Here is a 19,940-nt window from a genome sequence, read left to right as displayed (position 1 = left end):
CGCGCCGCTGTAGTATAGAATTAGATGGTTATACGTGCAGACAAGTATGCAAATCACAAAGCCAGTGTGCGTCGGCATGCTGATTACTCACCTGCCAATTCTCCGCTAGTGGATAGATTGTGAAGTGTCGTATGTCAACAGCATGATAAAGGGAACCCAAGTGTGACGGTGAGTCACTTGAGATAAAGGTAAGTTGACTTTGAACTGCCTAGAGAGTTATAATAATAAGATTACCCAAAGAGGCCACTCGCCGTTTAGAAGAATCTTTGGAAGACAGTATCGCATTACTTCATTTGGGACCACTTTTCTTTTTGACTTTAATAAACAAGACAGTTCACACTGCTTATCATTTTGATTATCTACTGAAGATTGCGATGGTCTTCAGCACGAGACCCTTGACGAATTATATATCAAAGCAATACTTCCATTCCTGCATAATCAAAATACTTTCTGGCTGAATCACTTCATTTATAACGGACAAAAAGATAATAATTTCAAAAACTCTTAATGGACTCGTGGTTGGGCAATAAATCTTTTGATTTCATTAGGCTTCTGTTTCTTCTGTAAGTGGGTTAACACAACCTGATAGTTCCGACTGCGTATGAAAAGAGCTGGATGGTACAATCGTTTTCTTACAAATTCCCCCCACTTATGACATTTAATTTGCAATCTTGTAAACTATCTTTCTTGTAAAGACAACTTTATCGCTAGAAAACTGGGCCACGATCTCTCTTTCAGTGTAAGTGTAGGCTTATAATATAACGCTAATTTCTGCATAACAGGAAAGTGTTTATGTCATTAGGTTTCATATAATCCTGTCTCCAATGTTTAACATTTCTTCCCATACTTCCGAGACTGGTTCCACAACTTGCAAACAGATCTGACTCAGAAGCTGGTTTTATTACTCGCTTCGATTAATAATTATCTGACCCCACGGATTTCTTTTAATCAATAACTTAAATTTATTCTTAACTTTAAAGATGAGCCAAACATTATGACCACCTTCCTAATAGCGCGTGGGTCCCCTTTAGCTGTAATAATCTAGGTCTTTTGTTGTAGTAGGGTTTTAGGAGCATTGGCGGCTAAGGCCATATTGCTCCATATACACTATCTGTAAATTGCGTATGTTCTGTGGTCGATTTTCTGTTTGCTGACGAAAAACCCGAGTTTCCGGAAGAAAAACCATACTACCCTCGCCTGAGACCGACTAACTCAGCCACGTTGTGAAAAAGGCTTATAAAAATTCCCCACGTCATTGATGGGACTCTAACTCAGTCAGGTCTTTTCCACCAGTTGTGAGGAGGAACACGCTTCTGCCAACTGTGCCACCCACGAGGGTAACCGCGGTCTTGTGTCATTGACTCCACGAGACCGCGAAAGGTGGCCTAGCGTATACTAGAACAACGATGCGAGGCACTGGAAAATGTTGCGTTCCATTGCACCCACAATCGTTCAACGGGATTTATGTCGCGGGATTTGGGAGCCAGGGAAGCGCACGAAATGCTTAGACATGATCTTCGAACCATTCCTGCACAATGAGGGTTTTGTGACACGAGGCGTTGTCTTGTTGAAAGAGTGCAGTGCCATCTGAATACACAGTAGCCATGTAGGGCAATCTTGGTCCGAAATAATGTCAAAATTAGGATCTGCCAGTGAAGGTGTATTCGATTGTTGTTGTTTGTTATTTGGTTTTTAGGAGCATTAGCAACTAAGGCTATATTGCTCCGGGGATATGCGGTGGTCATTCCCTGACCTTTCCGCATCCTCCGTATTTGGTGGTCACGGGCTCGAACCCCGGTCTAATCAAGAAGCGTGTGCTACGCACTGCCACTCCTGCCCACCTGGCTACGGAGGCGCCAAGGTGTAATCAATAGGGGTAAGGGAACCCAGTGATGTCCATAAAAACATCTCCCAAACCACGATACCACTGTCGCCGGCCTGTTTTGGTCCAACAATGCAGTCCGGTTCAGCTGCTCGCCGTCGAATACGAACCGTCCAGTGGCATGATGGAGCCGGAACCTTGATTCCTCAAAAGAGGCTAGCAGCTATTTTCAAATCGTCCAATGTTCAGGTACGGTGCTCCCGTGCCCACTGCAGGCAGAGGTGTTGATGACAGTCGCTCAATAAGGGTACATGAACAGGTCGCCTACACCTTAGGCCTATTCGCAAGTGCGTCCGCTGGATGGTGTGCTCAGAAACGGTTCTCTATGTACTCTGGTTGTAGTTTCCGTTAATTGAGGGATCCTGAGTCATCTGTTGTACCGGACAGCACGTGCCAACCGCCGCTCACCTCGACTGTTAGTGGTGGTCTCCCAGTCCCAGGATATTGGGTGGTTGTGTGTTCCTCTTCAGATCATTCCCGCCACACTTTCACAACGGCGAACAGCCGACAATTCCTGCAATTGCTGAGATGCTGGCTCCCACCCGCTTAGCTGCGAAAATCATTATCCGTTCGAACTCAGTCCTTCCCTTTCCCCATTGCACGGATTTCGTACTTACGAATTAACAGGCACAACCGTCACTATATATGCTGCGTCCGTAGGCCGTCGACGTCACTCCTAGGTGCTATTGTTGTGTTTTAAGCGCATCAGCAACTTAGGCCATATTGCGCCGTAATGTTTGTTCTGTGGTCGATTTGTTGTTTTGCTGGACGAAAAAATCCGAGTTCCGGGGAGTAAAACCCATGCTACCCTCGTCTGAGACCGACTGACTCGGCCACAACGTGAAAAGATCCACAAAAATTCCTCGCGTCATTGACGGGAGTCGAACTGAGGTCTTTTCCACCCGGTATGGGATGTACGGTGATTATACCAACTGTGCTACCCACGAGAGCTCCTAAGTGCTGTGGGATGCATCCAATCATGGAGACAGGGATGGTCATGATGTTTTGGCTCATGAGTGTATATTGTCTCCTTTTTATTGATTATGTATAACAATCTATGTGAATCGACTTCCAAACAAGTATGGTTGTCGGTGCTCCTTTAACAGGTGCTGCACTTGCAAGTTCAAAGACCAGGGTCATTCAAATCTTTAATGGAACAAATATTTAAACATATATTAATTAGCATTTTAATATTTTAATGATTTTAATATATTTCGTCAATTAATTTCAAAGAGGGTCGTCAAAGCATTGCTGTTATTTTGCTTTCCAATTTATCTTAGAAATGTGAGTTTGGGTTGAGATTAACTCTCTGTGCTGGCCACTGCAACATTCCGATGTTGCAGTGGTCAGCACAGTACATTGTTGTGTTGGAAGGTGTTATTTAAAACTTTCGCAGGATAAGATACAGAATTGTTTACAACATCCTCTCCTCCTCTTAGCTTCTTAGGACAACCTCAAGTAGTAAGAGTCCTCCAATAATCCTCTACATCCAAATACGTCCGTCAGACTGGAAGAGTGCTTTGCCTAATTCATCTCTCCAGAGGACCAATTTCTTGATTCACAATCCAAGTTAGGTCTTGGGCGCTTTGCACCATTGCACGATATCATTCGAGTTACTCTTTGTGCAAAATAAGCGATATTAATGATCAAATTGGTGGAAGGGACAGTTACTGTTTGTGCAAAATAAATGAAAATTATGAAGAACGGAATACAGGTAATGTGTAACTTTCTTTCCTCCCCAAAAAGATAGTCGAACGCACAGGGTTGGATGGAAATAAAATCACCCAATAACAAACCATCTTTATATTGATTATTATTTACTATTAAATTTTTATGTAAAACTAAATAGAAGAAAGATTTTCGTTTTCTGTGGAGGGGAATTTTTGGCGATGGGCAAGCTCAAACAGGCGATGAGTGGAGGGAGGGGGGAAGAGAGAAAGCTAATAGTGGAGATACACCACTTCTATTTGAGTTTTACTTATTCCCGCGATAAAATTAGCTCATCAGTAATTGAAATTATCATAACCTTAATTAAGATAGTTCTGGATATGAGTTACATAAACAAGATTTTTGAACCAAGTGCTAGTCACGTGTAAATAATGTAGCCCCTCATGTTTTCAAACAGTATGTCGAATGAACCGCTTGTTTTTCTCAGGATATTTCTCGGGATATTCTAAAACGAACAATTTATTTAGCACTAGTTTTACGCCAACTGCTGAAATCCTTACACGGTGATTTTTAATTAGGCTAACAGAAAGTGTTTTGTGAGCTGGTGCATTGTCATTGCGAAGAATCCTTTCAGTTGTCTAAATATCTTCCCATTTGTTACGTGACTTGTTAAAATTGTGAGCAAAACCAATGCAGAGATGTGATTTCTCTTAATTGGTTTTGCTCTCCTAGATTTGACTCGATGAGAAACAGTTGTACACCACTCTATGGTGGTGTATCATAGACAAGTATAAGGGATATTCATAAGAGTTATTATAAGAATTATCAAAAAGGTCACATAACAGAAGTCGATACAAATGCTCGAAAATATGATTACATGACATCAGTACAGCATATGATCCCCTCCAACGGCTGAACAGGCCTCACAGCGGTGAACCATGCTCGATATAAGGGTGTTTATAAGATTCTGTGGTAAAAAATACCATTCTTCCACCAGCGCGGACCTTAGCTTACTAAGTGACTGAGGAGTTGGCTGTCGGTGTGCCGTGCGATGCCCAAGGGTGTGTCTCACATATGTTCGATCGGATTAAGTCTGGTGATCGTGCTGTTGGCCACGGATTCGAGGATCTGTTCTTGGTACCTCTGCGCAGTTAAGGTACCCCTATCAAAAACATGAAGACGGGATGCGGCCGTTCATCATTATTCCGCACCACACGAAAACGCCGCCTCCACTGTAAGTGACCCTTTCTCTGATGTTGATGATATGGTGCAGTATTCCTCGTCTCCAGATGAAATAACGTCTAGAATCTGTTTGTAGGCTAAAACGGGACTCGTCATAGAGCAGAACTATACCCCATTTGTTAGTGGTACAAGTCACATGTTTATGGCACAAGTTTTGATGAGCTGGTTTGGGATTAATGGGATACAAACCACTGGCTTACTTACGTAGAGTCAATTTGAATTGAGCTTTCTGAACACAGTCCGGTTGGAAATGTTTTCACCTGTGGCCGCAGCAACCCCAAAGAGACAGTTGATGACAGGACATCGTAGGGTTCCGTTTTCTCTTAGAACCAGATAGGGATCTATTCTGGTTGATGTAGCCCTTGGCGACTTTGGCCAGCTGTTTTTATAATGGTTCCTGTCTCCTGAAACTGCTTCATAGTGCGGACACTGCGTGACACATTCAGCCAACGTGCCACCTTCGCCTGAGACTGCCCGGCTTCAAGTCGTCCAACGGCATGCCATCTCAAAGAATTATCCAAACGAAGATGACTTGCCATCCTGAGTACTGGAGATGTGGATATCCTACAGAGCAAGCCAAAAAAACGGGTAATAAAGTGACGTGGTCGCAACCCGTGTTTTTATAGGCATGAATAATTTGCATAATGTGCGGCTCTGTGTAAGGTGGTAGATCGATTTTTATTGGATACTCGGAATTTGCATGCCAGGATGCCTATTATATCAAATATTCGGCGACACTGTTCGCAATAAAACATTAATGAAAAACCCAAGAGCTCACATCTGGTGAGTATGGGCTTGGCACACCAATGGTCCTGAGCTGGATATCATCATCCTTCTCTTTCTTGGTGATTCCCTTCTACTTTTCTCTCTCTCAGAGTAACTCGGAAATTTTTTTTGGCTGGTGCAGCATAAGCCTCAGGCTTCCTTGCACTATATGGCTAGTAATAATAACATTTTCTTCTGTTAATTTTGTGGAGCAGTGTAGCATTATTTTTATCTGCAAGCTGCATAAATGGTAACACTTGCAGAGTGAAATTCCTCCTGGCGGCCATTACGCAAACGAAATTATTTATTTATTTAATTTTTAAAACTTCAGTGGTTACAAAATAACGATTGAACGTTCCAAGGTACACCTAATTTAAACCTGTTATTAAATTGGATAAATAACGTGATTTACAGGAGACAAAAGAACAGTGTTCAATCCACTCATCCTCTTCCTGCTGATAAAGAAAACGCTATAAGTGAGCAGAAGAAAGCAAAGAAAGAACTGTCTTAAAATGGTACTTTAAAAACACCTGTACAGACATTACCCATACGTGGAGTGCATGCCAGATGCGTTAAAGGGTAAAGCAAATGCGCATACGTCCCCCTCCCCAGCCCTCCACTTCTCCACTCCCTGTTCATCTTGCTCAAACACACCCGTATAGAAATCTTCGTTTACGTGATACGCTTAAAGTCACGTGGTAACAGTCTCCTGGTTCAAGTGCTGCTACTGGAGCCACTGCTGGTACAAAGTATGTGTTCACCGATTGCTCACTTAGTAGCAATAGAGAACAAATTCAACCCGGAAGCGGAAGTAGCTGAAAGCTATCTTTATCCATGGAAACCAATCATTCCCTACACCTTGAAAAATATCTTTCTCAAAGTCACGCACTACGTTTTCACTTGTTAGCTTTCACTGATGTAAACTTTTCTTTTAAAAAAAAATTAATAAATAAACTTTGTTCACGAGACAAGTTATTTTTAAGTAAACTAAAATCGCTCTTTAAATTATGACCTTTTTTTATCTCTGAATAAAAAGGATTATTTTATTATTAACGGTCAGTTATTTAAGTAAAAATAATTTATTTAAAAAATTATATTCAGTATTTATTTAATTAATTAATTTATATTAATTAAATATTATATGATTAAATAATTATGTTTATAATTAAATATCATTAAACTGCCACTCTATAGTAGTGAAAAAATTTCGATTAATTACAGAATTAGTTAGAATTATTAGTTATAGCAAACATTCTGTTCACTAGCATTCCTTTTTTTTGCTTTTGTTTGTTTTAATTTTATAATCGACTGTTTTAATAATCGATTATAAATCATTCGATTATGCCCATCACTAATTCCTTCAGTAATAACTCATTCGAATATTCCAGTCATTGATGTTAGTAACGGTCTCAAATAAGTATGATAAAAATAGTTTTCTTTTGTTTTTAACTTCTACATGATTAAAGCTGTATGATTTCCCACAATTTTGCTTTTGTTTCTTTCCCCTCAGAAAAAGCCTGGGACCATTGATCCACGTAATTCAGTTTTGCATCCATTGACAAATGCAAAGTACTGCATATGGGTAGAAGAAACCCCAGAGAAACGTACCAACTGTGTGGTACTACACTTAGGGTGTTAGAAAATAAAAAATACCTGGGGGTAATTGTGCAGGCAGATATGAAATTTTCTGAGCAGTGCAGACAGGCTGCCAGAGTAGGGCTTGGGGTATTGTTAATGATATACAGGAATTTTGCTAGTAAGGAAAAGGAGGTGATTATCCCTTTGTATAAGGCTATGGTCAGGCCAGGTCTAGAGGCCTCATTTTAGGAAGGATGTAGAGTCGCTTGAGCGAGTACAGAGAAGGGCAACAAGATTGGTGAGGGGAACGAAAGGGTGCTCTTACCAAAAAAGGTTTAAGTGCTGCAAATTGCGACGTCTGGTGATTAGTCGCCAGCGGGGTGATCTGATTGAGGTGTATCGAGCCTTGAATGGGTTGAGCAGGCTCAATTCTGATGAGAGTCTTCCTCTTGCTCAGATTACGAATCTGAGGGGGAGATAGATTCAAATTGAGGAAAGACAGTTGTAGAATAGATGTGCGGAAATTTGCCATTAGCCAGTGGGTGGTTGATTGCTGGAACAAACTTCCATCTGTCGTTGTGGAAGTTGATAGTTTAAATAAATTCAAGGAGGAACTGGACAAAGAGGAACGTTTAGATGGAATGGATGTGTGAAATGTTTTTTTTGGGGGGGGGGGGGCTGATGCTACATAAGTTTGCTTTCTTGCATCACACCCCTCCTCGATTAGTACTACTACCATTGTGATTTTTTTCTTGTAGAGGATCTGTGTTCTCATTTTGAATTTGAGATCAATGGTGTGAATTTTAACCAAATAGGATAGAGTGATAAATAGAATGTATAGGTTTTAAGAAATATTTTAGGAACATTAAATTGTAGAAATATTATATTTTAAGTCAAAAATTCTCTTATCTGAGATTTTTTTCAGGAATGACTGCATCCGGGTACGATGTATTTAGAATAGTATTGAAATTAAATAAACCTGGTAAGAGGAAAAAAACTCAAGTTTTTTTGTTCATATAGTAAGAAGAGAAAACTTTCTGTTGAAGAATATAATGGAAGGAAAAACCGAGGGGAAGAGGTGCAGAGGAAAATCTGCAACTAGGCGGAAGGATGGGATCAGTGGTGAACTTCTGGGCATGACACTTTGCGATGCTTCTCGTATAGCACAGAATCGATGCAGTTGGAGGAATTTGTTGGTGGTCACAACAGCTCCTCAGGGAGCTATGTGACTGGAAGAAGAGAAGAGGAAGAAGGAATAAAAGCAAGCTTTGATTCTAAATCAGTGCATGGGGAAATAATTAGAAGTATAAAGCGAGATGACTTCTAATTATTTCCCCTTTGATTTAGGATCAAAGGCGTCTGGAGACTAGGCACCTGTGAGGTGATCTGATTGAGGTATATAAGGCCTTGAATGGGTTGAACAGCCTCAGTGCTGATGGGATTCTTCCTCTTACTCAGATTACAGACCTGAGGGGACATTCAAATTGAGGAAGGACAGTTGTAGAATAGGTGTTCGGAAATTTGCTTTTAGCCAGCGGGATTGCTGGAACAAACTTCCATCTGTCGTTGTGGAAGTTGATCAATTCAAGGAAGAAGTGGACAAACTTTTAGAGCGAACGGTTGTGACATGGGAATTATTTTTGGCAGATGCTGCATAAGCTTGCTTTCTTGCATCATATGCCTCTACTAATGCTAACTGCGAAATACCTTAAAAAACAAACAAACTAGTATGCTGGAATATATTTCAAAAATATTTACGCACAAAATTATCCTTGAAAAAGGATAAATTAATAAAATTGTTTAGTAAATAAAAGTATTTCATTAATTTTTGTTGAAATTTATTATTTGAGACAATTTAACTATACGCCAACTTTTAATATTTAGATTTTTTTAATTTTTAAATGACATGGATTGGCTTTACTGGTTGCATAAGTATACGTTAGAAGATAATCTTCACTTTCAAATAAGATTTCAACTCATAACTGAGGTATGAACAATCACGTGATTCCGATTTGTATAGAGAACATGTGACAAAGTCACTGATTGTGGGTCTAAGGCTGAGAACGCTGATTACGAGAAAGCACTAGCAAAGCGAGCCAAGAGGCGGGGGGGGGGGGGTAAGGCGTTCACATTCAGCAAGAATGACACACGAGTTGAACTTTTCAATGATATTTACAATTGAAAAGAAACTGGAATCTTTCGGGAATGTTAGTCTGATTGATTTAAAATAAATGATATAATAGCCTCAAAATGGGTTTGTTGGAAAAGCTACTGAGATTAAAGGAGGGCAAGGCTCGGCTACAGGGTAGAATGATACTAACGCGCATGTGAGTATATCAAATGGTTGGGAATGTTAATGAGAGAATCTTTAGACACCAGGAAGATCCTCAATGGATTGGAAAAGTGATAATGTCTCTCCAATCCGCAAAGGAAGTGCAAAATAGGAGCTGGGTAACTGCAGACTAGCGAGTTTGACTTCTGTGATAACGAAGATCATGGAGTCCGTAAGTAAGGGTGCAATTCAGGACCATCTCGACAACAATGGTATCTTGAGTACATCCGACATGGGCTCGTTAAGGGTCATGCCTCACCAATCTGTTCAATTACTACCATGTAGGAATTGAACAGTTGTACACTGAAAGGGCAGAATTCATGGGATACCTGGTTCCTGGACAACGCGACGCTGTCACCCCTCTCGCTAGTAGACGAACCCACAGCTTGGCAGGTTTATGGATACACTGCATTCACGTAGACGGTAATTCGATGTCAGTATAGATAAACGTCATGAGTTAACCGACTTTGAAAGAGGGATGATAGTGGGTGCCCGACGCATGGGTCACTCTATCGCAGAGGTGGTACAGAAATTGCACTATCCCTGTTCAACAGTATTAAGAGTGTATCGGGAATACACCATTTCCGGAATAACATCTCATCATAGACAGCGCTATGGGCAAAAAAAAAATATATATATATATTATATTAGGGCCACCCATTATTTCTAATATATACCCATATATGTATTTTATCTGTAAATTGCGTGTGTTCTCTGGTCGTATTAGTAATGGTCGCATGGTGCAAGAAAGCCTATGGCTTATGCTGCACCAGCCAAAAAAAAAAAACAAAATAAAACAATGAAAAAAAAATTAATAAAAGAAAAGGAAATTAAACCTATCATCCTATGCGTTTCCCTCACCCAAAGGTACTATCCAGATGACCTTTGAATTATCCCAAACTGTCAGCCTCTACCACCCATGTAGGCAACTTATTCCAGTAATTTATAACTCGCTGGCTAAAATAAAACTTCCTGCAGTCCTATCTAAACATCTCCCCTCGTAACTTGAATTTATGTCCCCTAGTTCTAGCATCATTTCTAATCTTGAAAATTTCGTCCTCATTCATTTTGCTGATACCTTTCACAGCCTTAAACACTTCATTCAAATCTCCTCTAAGGTGTCTAGTTTCCAAATTCTGCAACCCACATATTCGAAGTCTTTCTTCATAAGGACGCCTTTTTGCCGATCTCACCAGGCGAGCTACCCGTCTTTTCACCCTTTCAAGAAGCTCGATGTCTTTCTTTTGGTGCGGTCTCCATACTTGAACACAGTATTCCAAGTGTGGTCTAACAAAAGCCTTATATAATGGTATTATCACTAGCATTAGCATTAGCATTAGTAGAGGCATATGATGCAAGAAAGCAAGCTTATTCAGCATCAGCCAAAAAAAAAAAAAAAACCCTCTCCCATTTCACCCCTCCGTTCGTTCGAAATACCTGTCCAGTTGAGCTTTAAATTTGTTTAGGCTATCAACTTCAACAACAAGTGATGGAAGTCGGTTCCACCAACCAACCACCCGCTGGCCAAAGGCAAATTTCCGCACATTTATCCGACATCCGTCCTTCCTCAATTTGAATTTATGCCCTCTGAGGTGATTATTCTGAGAAAGATGAAGAATCCCATTGGCATTGAGCATGCTCAAACCATTCAAAGCCTTATACACCTCTATCAGATCACCTCGCCGGTGCCTAGTCTCCAGACTCTGTAATTTGCAAAACTTAAGCCTTTCTTCGTAAGAGCAACCCTTTTTTCCATTTACTAATCTTGTTGCCCTTCTCTGTACCCGTTCCAGAAGCTCTACATCCTTCTTGAAATGAGGCCTCCAGACCTGTATACAGTACTCAAGATGTGGCCTGACCATTGCCTTATACAAGGGAATAATCACCTCCTTATCCCTGCTAGAAAAATTCCTGTATATCATTGACAAGACACCATGAGCTACTCTTGCAGCTCGTCTGCACTGCTCAGAGAACTTCATATCTGCCTGCACAATTACCCCCAGGTCCTTTTCATTCTCCACCACTGTCAGTGTAGTACCGCAGAGTTGATACATTGCTCTGGGGTTACTGTTACCCATATGTAGTACTTTACATTTGTCAATGTTAAACTTCATTTGCCACCTCTCAGCCCATCTGTTCAACCTTTCCAGATCCTGTTGCAGCAGCATAGCGTCAGTAGTGTCCTTAACGACCCTGCCAACCTTTGTATCATCTGCAAACTTAGACATTAAACTTGATATCCCATCATCAATATCATTCATAAACACCGAAAACAACAATGGACCCAACACTGAACCTTGAGGAACTCCACTAATAACATTAGTCCACGTTGAGCAGTGTCCATTGATTACCACTCTCTGTCTTCTGCCACTCAACCATCCCCTTATCCATAGCAGCAATTTGCCTCCAATGCCACACTGCTCCAATTTGTGCAGCAGTCTTCCATGTGCAACAGTATCAAAAGCCTTTCTAAGATCCAAATATATAATATCAAAGTTATTCCCTGCATCCAGTTCTTTTGTGACTACATCATAGTATCCAATCAAATTGGTCAGGCAAGACCTGCCCTTAACAAAACCATGCTGCGTCTGAGCTATAACTGAATTCTTGTCTAGATGATCCTGCAGTGCTTCTTTAACCAGTGCCTCCATTAATTTACCTGGAACAGAAGTTAAACTAACACGTCCCTATCTCTACTTGCAAAAGTTCGATAGATCATCGATAGGACACCATGGTCCTTCCTTGCAACCTGTTTACAATGCCCAGAGAATTTCATGTCTGACCGTATCGTAACACCCAAGTCCCTTTCCTCCAGTACTGGGTTTAGTTGAACTCCACCAAGTGAATAAGTTATTTTGGGATTACTGTTTCCCAGGTGTAATACCTTACACTTTGTTGGATTAAAGCATAGCTGCCATTTTTCTGACCATTCCTGAAGTCTATCTAGGTCTCTCTGAAGAAGCTCAGCTTGACAGTGATCATTACCTACTCTACCAATTTTAACGTCATCTGCAAATTTAGACATCTCGCCCTCTATCAATTCATCGATGTCGTTTATGAAAATTAAAAACAACAGTGGTCCTAATACTGATCCTTGGGGAACCCCACTTCTTACATCAACCCAATCTGAGGAATAGCCATTTATCACAACCCTCTGCCTCCTGCCCTGAAGCTATCCTGCTATCCATCTAAGGATTTTCCCAGTGATTCCAACCCGTTCCAGCTTATAAAGCAACCGCTCATGTGGGACTGAGTCAAAAGCTTTGCTGAAATCTAAATAAACAACGCCGAAATTATTCCCCAAATCCAGTTCATGAGTGACCCTTTCAAAATAGCGAACCAGATTTGTTAAACATGATTTTCCCATTACAAAACCATGCTGAGTATCCTTGAGAATTTCAGTTCTATCCAAGTGATCCTGAATTCCACCATTGATCATTGCCTCCATGATTTTCCCTCCACTGAAGTCAGACTGACAGGTCGATAATTTCCCACTTCACTTTTAGAACCACCCTTATGTATGGGGGATACATTGGCACTTTTCCAATCCAACGGAATCTCCCCAGAGTCTAGTGGTGCTCCCATAATTAGCCTCAATGGTTCAATGCACTCACTTGCCGCCTTCCTTAAGATTATAGGGTATATTCCATCAACTCCAGGAGCCTTACTGGTCTGTAGGCTCGAAAGTTTTTTTCATTAAATAATCTTGCGAAATTTCAATATCATTAATTACATATTTTTCAACTTCGCTCCCACAATTTCCCATTGCCACAAAAGGTTTTTCATTTGTAAATATCGATGCAAAATAACTGTTGAGTTCATCTGCAACGGCAGCTGGTATATTTAATACTATCCCCTTTCCCTTACGTAAAGGTCCGATCTGGATTGTCCTGATGTCCTTAGCATTTATATATGTAAAGAATTTCTTATCTCCCCTCTTTGCTCTGTTTGCTAGCGATTTCTCATAAACTGCCTTCGCCTGTCGAACCTTTTCTGTGGCTCTATTACAGATCATCTTGTAGCTGTTATAGGCTTCGGTACTTTTTATTGCTCTGTAACCTTTCCATGCCACCTTTTTCTGCTCAAGTAATGTGGCAACTTCACTATTCACCAACTTGGAACCTTCCTCGTGGAGTTTTTTTTTTTTTTTTTTTTAATGGTAAATACGCATTCAAGTCGTCTGTGATTAATGTTTTAAAAGCATACCACAGTTCAATTGTATTCATTCTCTGCGGTATATCTACCCAGTTAATAGAGGCCATGTAGCACCTTAAGGCATCGTAATTTCCTTTTCTGAAATTAAAACCCATTCCTTTGCCTTTTACTACTGCTACCTCTCTCTTCATCATCCACCATAGAACTCCGTGATCACTTCCTTCTACTGGTTCCTCTACTGTCAGCTCTGTTATGTCATCTGATTCATGTGTGATGATGAGGTCTAGGATATTCTTTTCTCTAGTACTTTCCCTGACATGTTGATACAAATAACAGTCATCTAGTTGATTTAAATTTTTTTTTTCCCCATGTCGAGTTTCCTTCCCATTTACTCCAATCAATTAGAGGCAAATTGAAATCACCCATAATAAGACATTGACGCTTACTTGCCCATGCCATTTGCATGTAGAGGCCCTCGTCATAATCTTCACAATCACCTGGTCTGTAGATTACTCCTACTCGCATTATACCTTTGTTTCCAACTATCTCACACCATGCAGATTCTATACTAGCACGTGAAACGTCTGAATCCGGGAAAGCTATCGTCGCACTCTGTCTGCTTCTGATAAGAAGCATTACCCCTTCTATCTACCCTATCCTTTCTCAATACATTATACAAGCCGTACTGAAACTCATCATCCCCTATTTCTGGGTGGCACCACGTTTCCGCAAGCCCTATTATGTCCGCGTTACTTGTTTTAACCAGCAGTTCGAATTCGCTCATTTTATTGACGACACTTCTAACATTACTGTATAAACAATTAAGACTTACTGTTGTATATTTAACAACCCTAACACAACCCTTGTAGTTTTTTAGGCTCTCTTCCCTGGAATTAGCTACCCGCTCACTTGAAACGGTTCTGCCCCCAGAACATCTAGATAATATGTCCAGTTGGGTAACAGATAAGAACTCTTGAGTTATGGTCAAAGTAACCAATATTATCAGAAAATTTCGTCCAGCAAATTGCCCGTTTGCTGGACGAAAAAAACCTCAATTTCTGGGGGGAAAATCTTGCTATCTACGCCTGAGACCGACTAACTCGGGCACGGAGTGAAAAAAGCCCATTAAAGTTCCTCCCGTCATCGACGGGATTCGAACCAGGCCTTTTCCACCCAGTGTGGGGAGGACGGTGACGATACCACTATGCTACCGCGCAGACAGCGCTGTGGGCAGAGAAAGGTGGTGGATGAACGTGGCCGTCGACATCTATCTCGAATTTTTTCAGCCAACCGGAGAGCGACAGTGGCACAAATCAGGCGCCTCCGTAGCCAGGTGGGAAGGAGCAGCAGTGCGTAGCACACGCTTCTTGATTAGACCGGGGTTCGAGCCCGTCACCACTAAATACAGAGGATGCGGAAAGGTCAGAATGACCACCGCATATTCACGGAGCAATATGGCCTTAGTTGCTAATGCTCCTAAAAACTAACTAACTAACTGGCACAAATCATCGCCGACTTTAACGAGGGAGGTGACAGAAACGTCTCCACCAAGACGATCAGGCAATCATTAGCCACAATAGGTTATGGAAGCCGCCGACCCACCAGAGTTCCATTGCGAACACCACGACAGGACTCTGCGCCTCAACTGGGCGAAAGAACATCGGCACTGGACCTTGGATGATTGGAGACGGGTCTCCTGGTCCGGTGAGTCCCGTTTCCAGTTGTTTCGAGCGGACGGGAGGGTGAGTATCTGGCGGAAACCGCACGAAGCTATGCATCCATCATGTCAACACGGTTCAGGAAGGTGGACGGTCGGTAATAGTTTGGGGCGTGTTCAAGTGGCACACTTTAGGACCTCTGGTAAGTCTGGACGCATCTCTGATGGTCCAGATTACGTGTCCATCCTTGCAGACCATCTACATCCCTTCATGGTCGTCGTGTGCCCAATGGACTCTTCCAGCAGAACAGTGCGCCTCTACACAGAGCCGTGGTGACTAGAACGTAGTTCGAAGAGCATTCCGCAGATTTTATCACCATGGAATGGCCTCCTCGTTTACCGGACATGAACCTTGTGGAGCATCTTTGGGATACTGTAGAAATGTCTGTTCGAGCTTTGGATTCTCCACCCAGGAATGCGACGGAATTATGGACAGCGGTGCAGCAAGCCTGGAAGGAAATACCTATGGGACGCTTTAGTGAACTAGTGGATTCAATGCCATGCCTCGACGTGTGACTGTCCTTATCAGGGCGAAAGGTGGGCATACCCATTACTAGGTAGGTAACCCATGATTTCTGTCCACTCAGTGTAAGCAGGTAACAATTTTTACATTATATACTTAGCCATTAGTAAAGTTTTTCGGTACCATCCTTCGTGGAAGGAAGGTTCTTATGTAAACTAGAAATTGGAGTTACTGGTACACCCCCTACGCTAGATCACAAGGCTAAAGCATAGGATAGAGAGAAGTTGTCATAAATTATCAGTCTGCAGGGTGGACCAGCGTAACGAGAAGTCCGCTGGGCTTGGTGTTAGATCCCGCCTAATTTTCATAAATAATATTGACCAAGGCATCCAAGTGAAAATATCAGTTTTTTATTTGAAGGTGGGAAAGGTGGTTAACAATTCGAGCAGGCCATGATGCTTCAAAAAAACTTGGATCGGTTGCATAGGAGGGTGGGTTGAAAAGTTCTTAGCCCAATAGAGATCGAAAGGTTTTCGTAAAAGGCAATATTGCTAATCTGTTCTGTGACTTTTCTTGTGTATTCGCAGAAAATTTCAGATCTGTAACAAGGGTCTTCTCCTTTACAGAGGGCGTTGAAGTGTGAAAGGTGAATGAAGACAGCGACTGTTCAGAACATCAAGCACTGTACAGTCATTGAGTACCTTCATTTAAATTAAATGTTGCCAAAATAAATTCATGACGACATGAATTTCTGACCTTTATCATCATTTTGGAGCTAATAAAGGTCAGTTTTGGAGGCTATATGTCACTATGGACGAAGCGGTGGTGCACCACTTCGACCCCGAAACAAAATAACAATCGAAACAGTGGAAACATCCCTCTTCTCCCTTTCCTAAAAAGTTTGGAATGCAGAAGTCGGCTGGGAAAGTTATGGTATTCGCACAGCGTTTGTGACCTAGGCAACATTGCGTGACTCTGAGTTCGAGTTATCACAACATTCCCCATACTCATCGGATTTGGCTCCATTGAACTACTTTCTATTTCCAAATCTCATAAAGGATTTGAAAGGACAATAATTCGACAGTGACAGTACTCCGATGGATGCAGTCAACAACTGGTTTGAGTCAAAATAAATGTTCTGAATTTTACGAAAGCTAGACGATTGTGCCAAAAGGTGTGTTGACTTAAGTGGGAGCTATGGTGAAAAAATAAATGGGTTTTCAGAAAACCGAAAAATGGCAACTGGAGTTTAATGCTTTGAAATGTAAGATTATGCATTTGGGGAATAGAAATCCTGGAGTCATGTATAGCTAGGGATAGAGGACAGAAAAAGAAATTAGATCAAATATTTCTAATGTCGCAACTAAAAACGGTTCAGATGCAGTTTTTACGTTATATTGAAGAACAGCCTGATTCAACGTCAACGATTTGATGTTTATAAAAATAAAAAAGGAAAAAAGTTGGTTCAATTTTAATGAAATTTGGGATAGCTCGAAAACCTTTCCGAAGAAGCTATATATAAAATTTCACAAAAATTAATCCATCAGAAGTTGAGTTATTACATGCGGACGGACTTACAAAGAAATAATAATTGCCGGGTTTTTATTGGTCCGATGTTTTAAATGAAATTTGAAATTTTTTACACAAATCTTTCTAAAAGAACAAACTGTTAAATTTTATGAAAAGCCACCTACTGGGAGTTAGTTATTATATGCAGACTGTTAGACAGACGGACGAAAGGATGTGGTGAAGACAAATAAGTGCTTTACGTATGTTCTAACGGGTCTAATAGAGATTGCCATCGTTCGAGTAGAATAATTTTAGACAAACTATAGCGCATGTTATGTGGTTGCATTTCTTTTGTGTCAGCAATGTGAACTGTATGTGTTCTTTAATGAAAATTATATTTTTTAATTATCTCACTGACAGCTTCGAACTACAGAATAATTCGACATTTTTGTATGGGTCATACTAAGACACTGAATTCCATATTTGTCTGATGAATAGAAGAGCCAATGAACGGGCACATGTTTGGGCAATCTGTAAGTGATCTCTCTGTTCTTAGATTGGTTTTTAGAGGAGAAAGAACAAAAACATACAACCCTCCCCCGAGGTAGAGTACTTCAGCCCCAGCGTGAAAACCAGTCTGTACACGGCTCTTCAATAGATACAAGATTCGAATTTGGGTCTTTTCCACACACTTTGGAAGGACGAACATTTGGGCAATCTGTAGGGGATCTCTCTGTTCTTAGATTGTGACGAGACATGGGTACACTAATAACGCACGAAGAATACATCTACGATTCTAAAAGAGCCATCAGCGTCAAGGTGTAAGCAGAAGGTTGGACAATCACAAACGGAATGGATTTTATCAAAATGTTTCACTTTTGTTTTTCAACTTATTTGTATTCTTACTTAAAATTATGACTAAATCTCTCTCTTACAAAAATTCGAAGTTATCCTTACCATCAAAGTTGAATTCATCTCTGTATCTTTAAAATGCCCTCATAAGACCAAAGTTTCAATTACTGCACCCATGAAATAATTTGTGCCGAATGGTATTCAGCTACCCGGTTCAGAGCTGGTTTTAAAGAAACCCTAAAGCTCTCTTGAGTTTCGATGCGTGGTATCTAGGCCATGATAATAGCTTAATAGTTGTAAACTTCCTTAGCTTGTAAAAGTGTCCGAGTTGACTTACGACCACCTGTCATATATTGCTTCTCTCAAGGTCATCACACTATATCTCTTAAATTGCACTTGCTCAACCATATTTTCCATAAATTAAAAAAAAAAAAAAAAAAATCCTTCGTTGGAAAAAAATAATTTCTACACATACAGGTAAATTCAAAAATATGTACACAGTTGTTTTCCTTGAAAAACTGCGCGGTGGATGATCACCAACCGTGTCTTAAAAAAAAAAAAAAAATAATAATAATAAAAAAAACAAGGAAAAAATAGCAAGAAAACATTTTTTTCCCTTCCAGAGAGAATAAAAACAAATAATTCGAAATGCCTGATATTGTTTAAAAGTTTATAAAATGGCCACATTCGTTTTTATTAATTAAACATAACTATTTAACAAATACATATTAAACACGAAGAGCTAATAGCGAGAAAGAGTAATCATTACCTTGTTCTAATTATCAAAATTTTCGATCATGATTCCTCCACTGGTTGCCACACTATTGCGCATGCTTTTCTAGCTAAATGTTATTGCGTATTTAATGACGTTTTAAAATGACGTAATGCGCATGTCTCGCTACTTCAACAGGGAAAACAAGACAGTTTGTGTTACTTGGTAAAATAGCATGGCATGGTTGCCTCTTCTTTTCTGGCGCGGATTAAGAAACTTGTTAACTTTGCTCATTTAATTAGTCATATTCTGTAAGTATACATTTCTTTAAAATTAGCATAAATTTGATATTTGACACCCTTATGGGCGGTATTTCGCTTAATTAGCAAGGAAATGTGGGATTGTAAAATGTCTTAATATAAACAGAAGATATTTGATCGTTTGCTTTAAAAGATGTCTTTTTTAACTTAACAAAACGTTTACTTAGGCGATATACTTCTTGATTTTTAATAATTTATTGAGTTATTTTTAAAGTAAAGTGATATGAGTCATGTTTTCAAAGGCTTTGGGCGTATAATTCAAACAGACTCCTTGATCGTCTGCCATCCGCGTTTCTAATTCGCGTCGAAAGTTCCGCTTGTTTTTCGGACGTCGATTAATGAGACAGGACGAAGATTGGAAATATCGTTAAATAAACAAGATACTTGAAGGAGGAGGGATGGGAGGAAAAAGAAAAGAAAAAGGCGATGTATCGTTTGGCACCCTTTGAAACCCGGACGCACACTTCTTACCTCTCTTTCTGCCCCGAAGTGCAGTCTATAAGGAATAATAAACGACTAGGGACATATGTCGTCAGGCGAATACTTGATATTATGTACTTGGAAACCTGTTCGGTCCATCACTGTGTAGGAATGTGTTTATCCCAAGTGTCGATTATTTCGTTTGTTTTGGTTTGGTTGAGAAGATATGGCGACAGGGATAATAAGACATCTGTACAGCGTGCCACTGTAGCAATGTAAACATGATATCGCTGTTTATTAAAGGATGGACTCTCGGCTGACGAAG

General features: G+C 40.5%; 1 protein-coding gene across 3 annotated transcripts in view; it reads left to right on the top strand.

The window, feature by feature from the left end:
• The window catches only part of LOC150088764 (uncharacterized), a 47,123-nt gene that overhangs the window by 17,068 nt on the left and 10,115 nt on the right, over positions 1–19,940 (top strand). Inside the window, exon 1 of one of the 3 annotated variants that reach the window (XM_090369635.1) lies at positions 19,097–19,186. The exons of the other annotated variants lie outside the window; for them this stretch is intronic. The gene's annotated coding sequence lies outside the window, so the exon portion shown is untranslated. Of the gene's footprint in view, positions 1–19,096; positions 19,187–19,940 lie in introns of those variants that run through there. 3 annotated transcript variants of the gene reach the window in all.

The sequence above is a fragment of the Mastigoproctus giganteus genome, chromosome 3, assembly GCF_048544385.1.
Source record: "Mastigoproctus giganteus isolate SK-2022 chromosome 3, ASM4854438v1, whole genome shotgun sequence".
Lineage (NCBI taxonomy): Eukaryota > Metazoa > Arthropoda > Arachnida > Uropygi > Thelyphonidae > Mastigoproctus > Mastigoproctus giganteus.
This window is presented reverse-complemented; position numbering and strand designations above follow the sequence as displayed.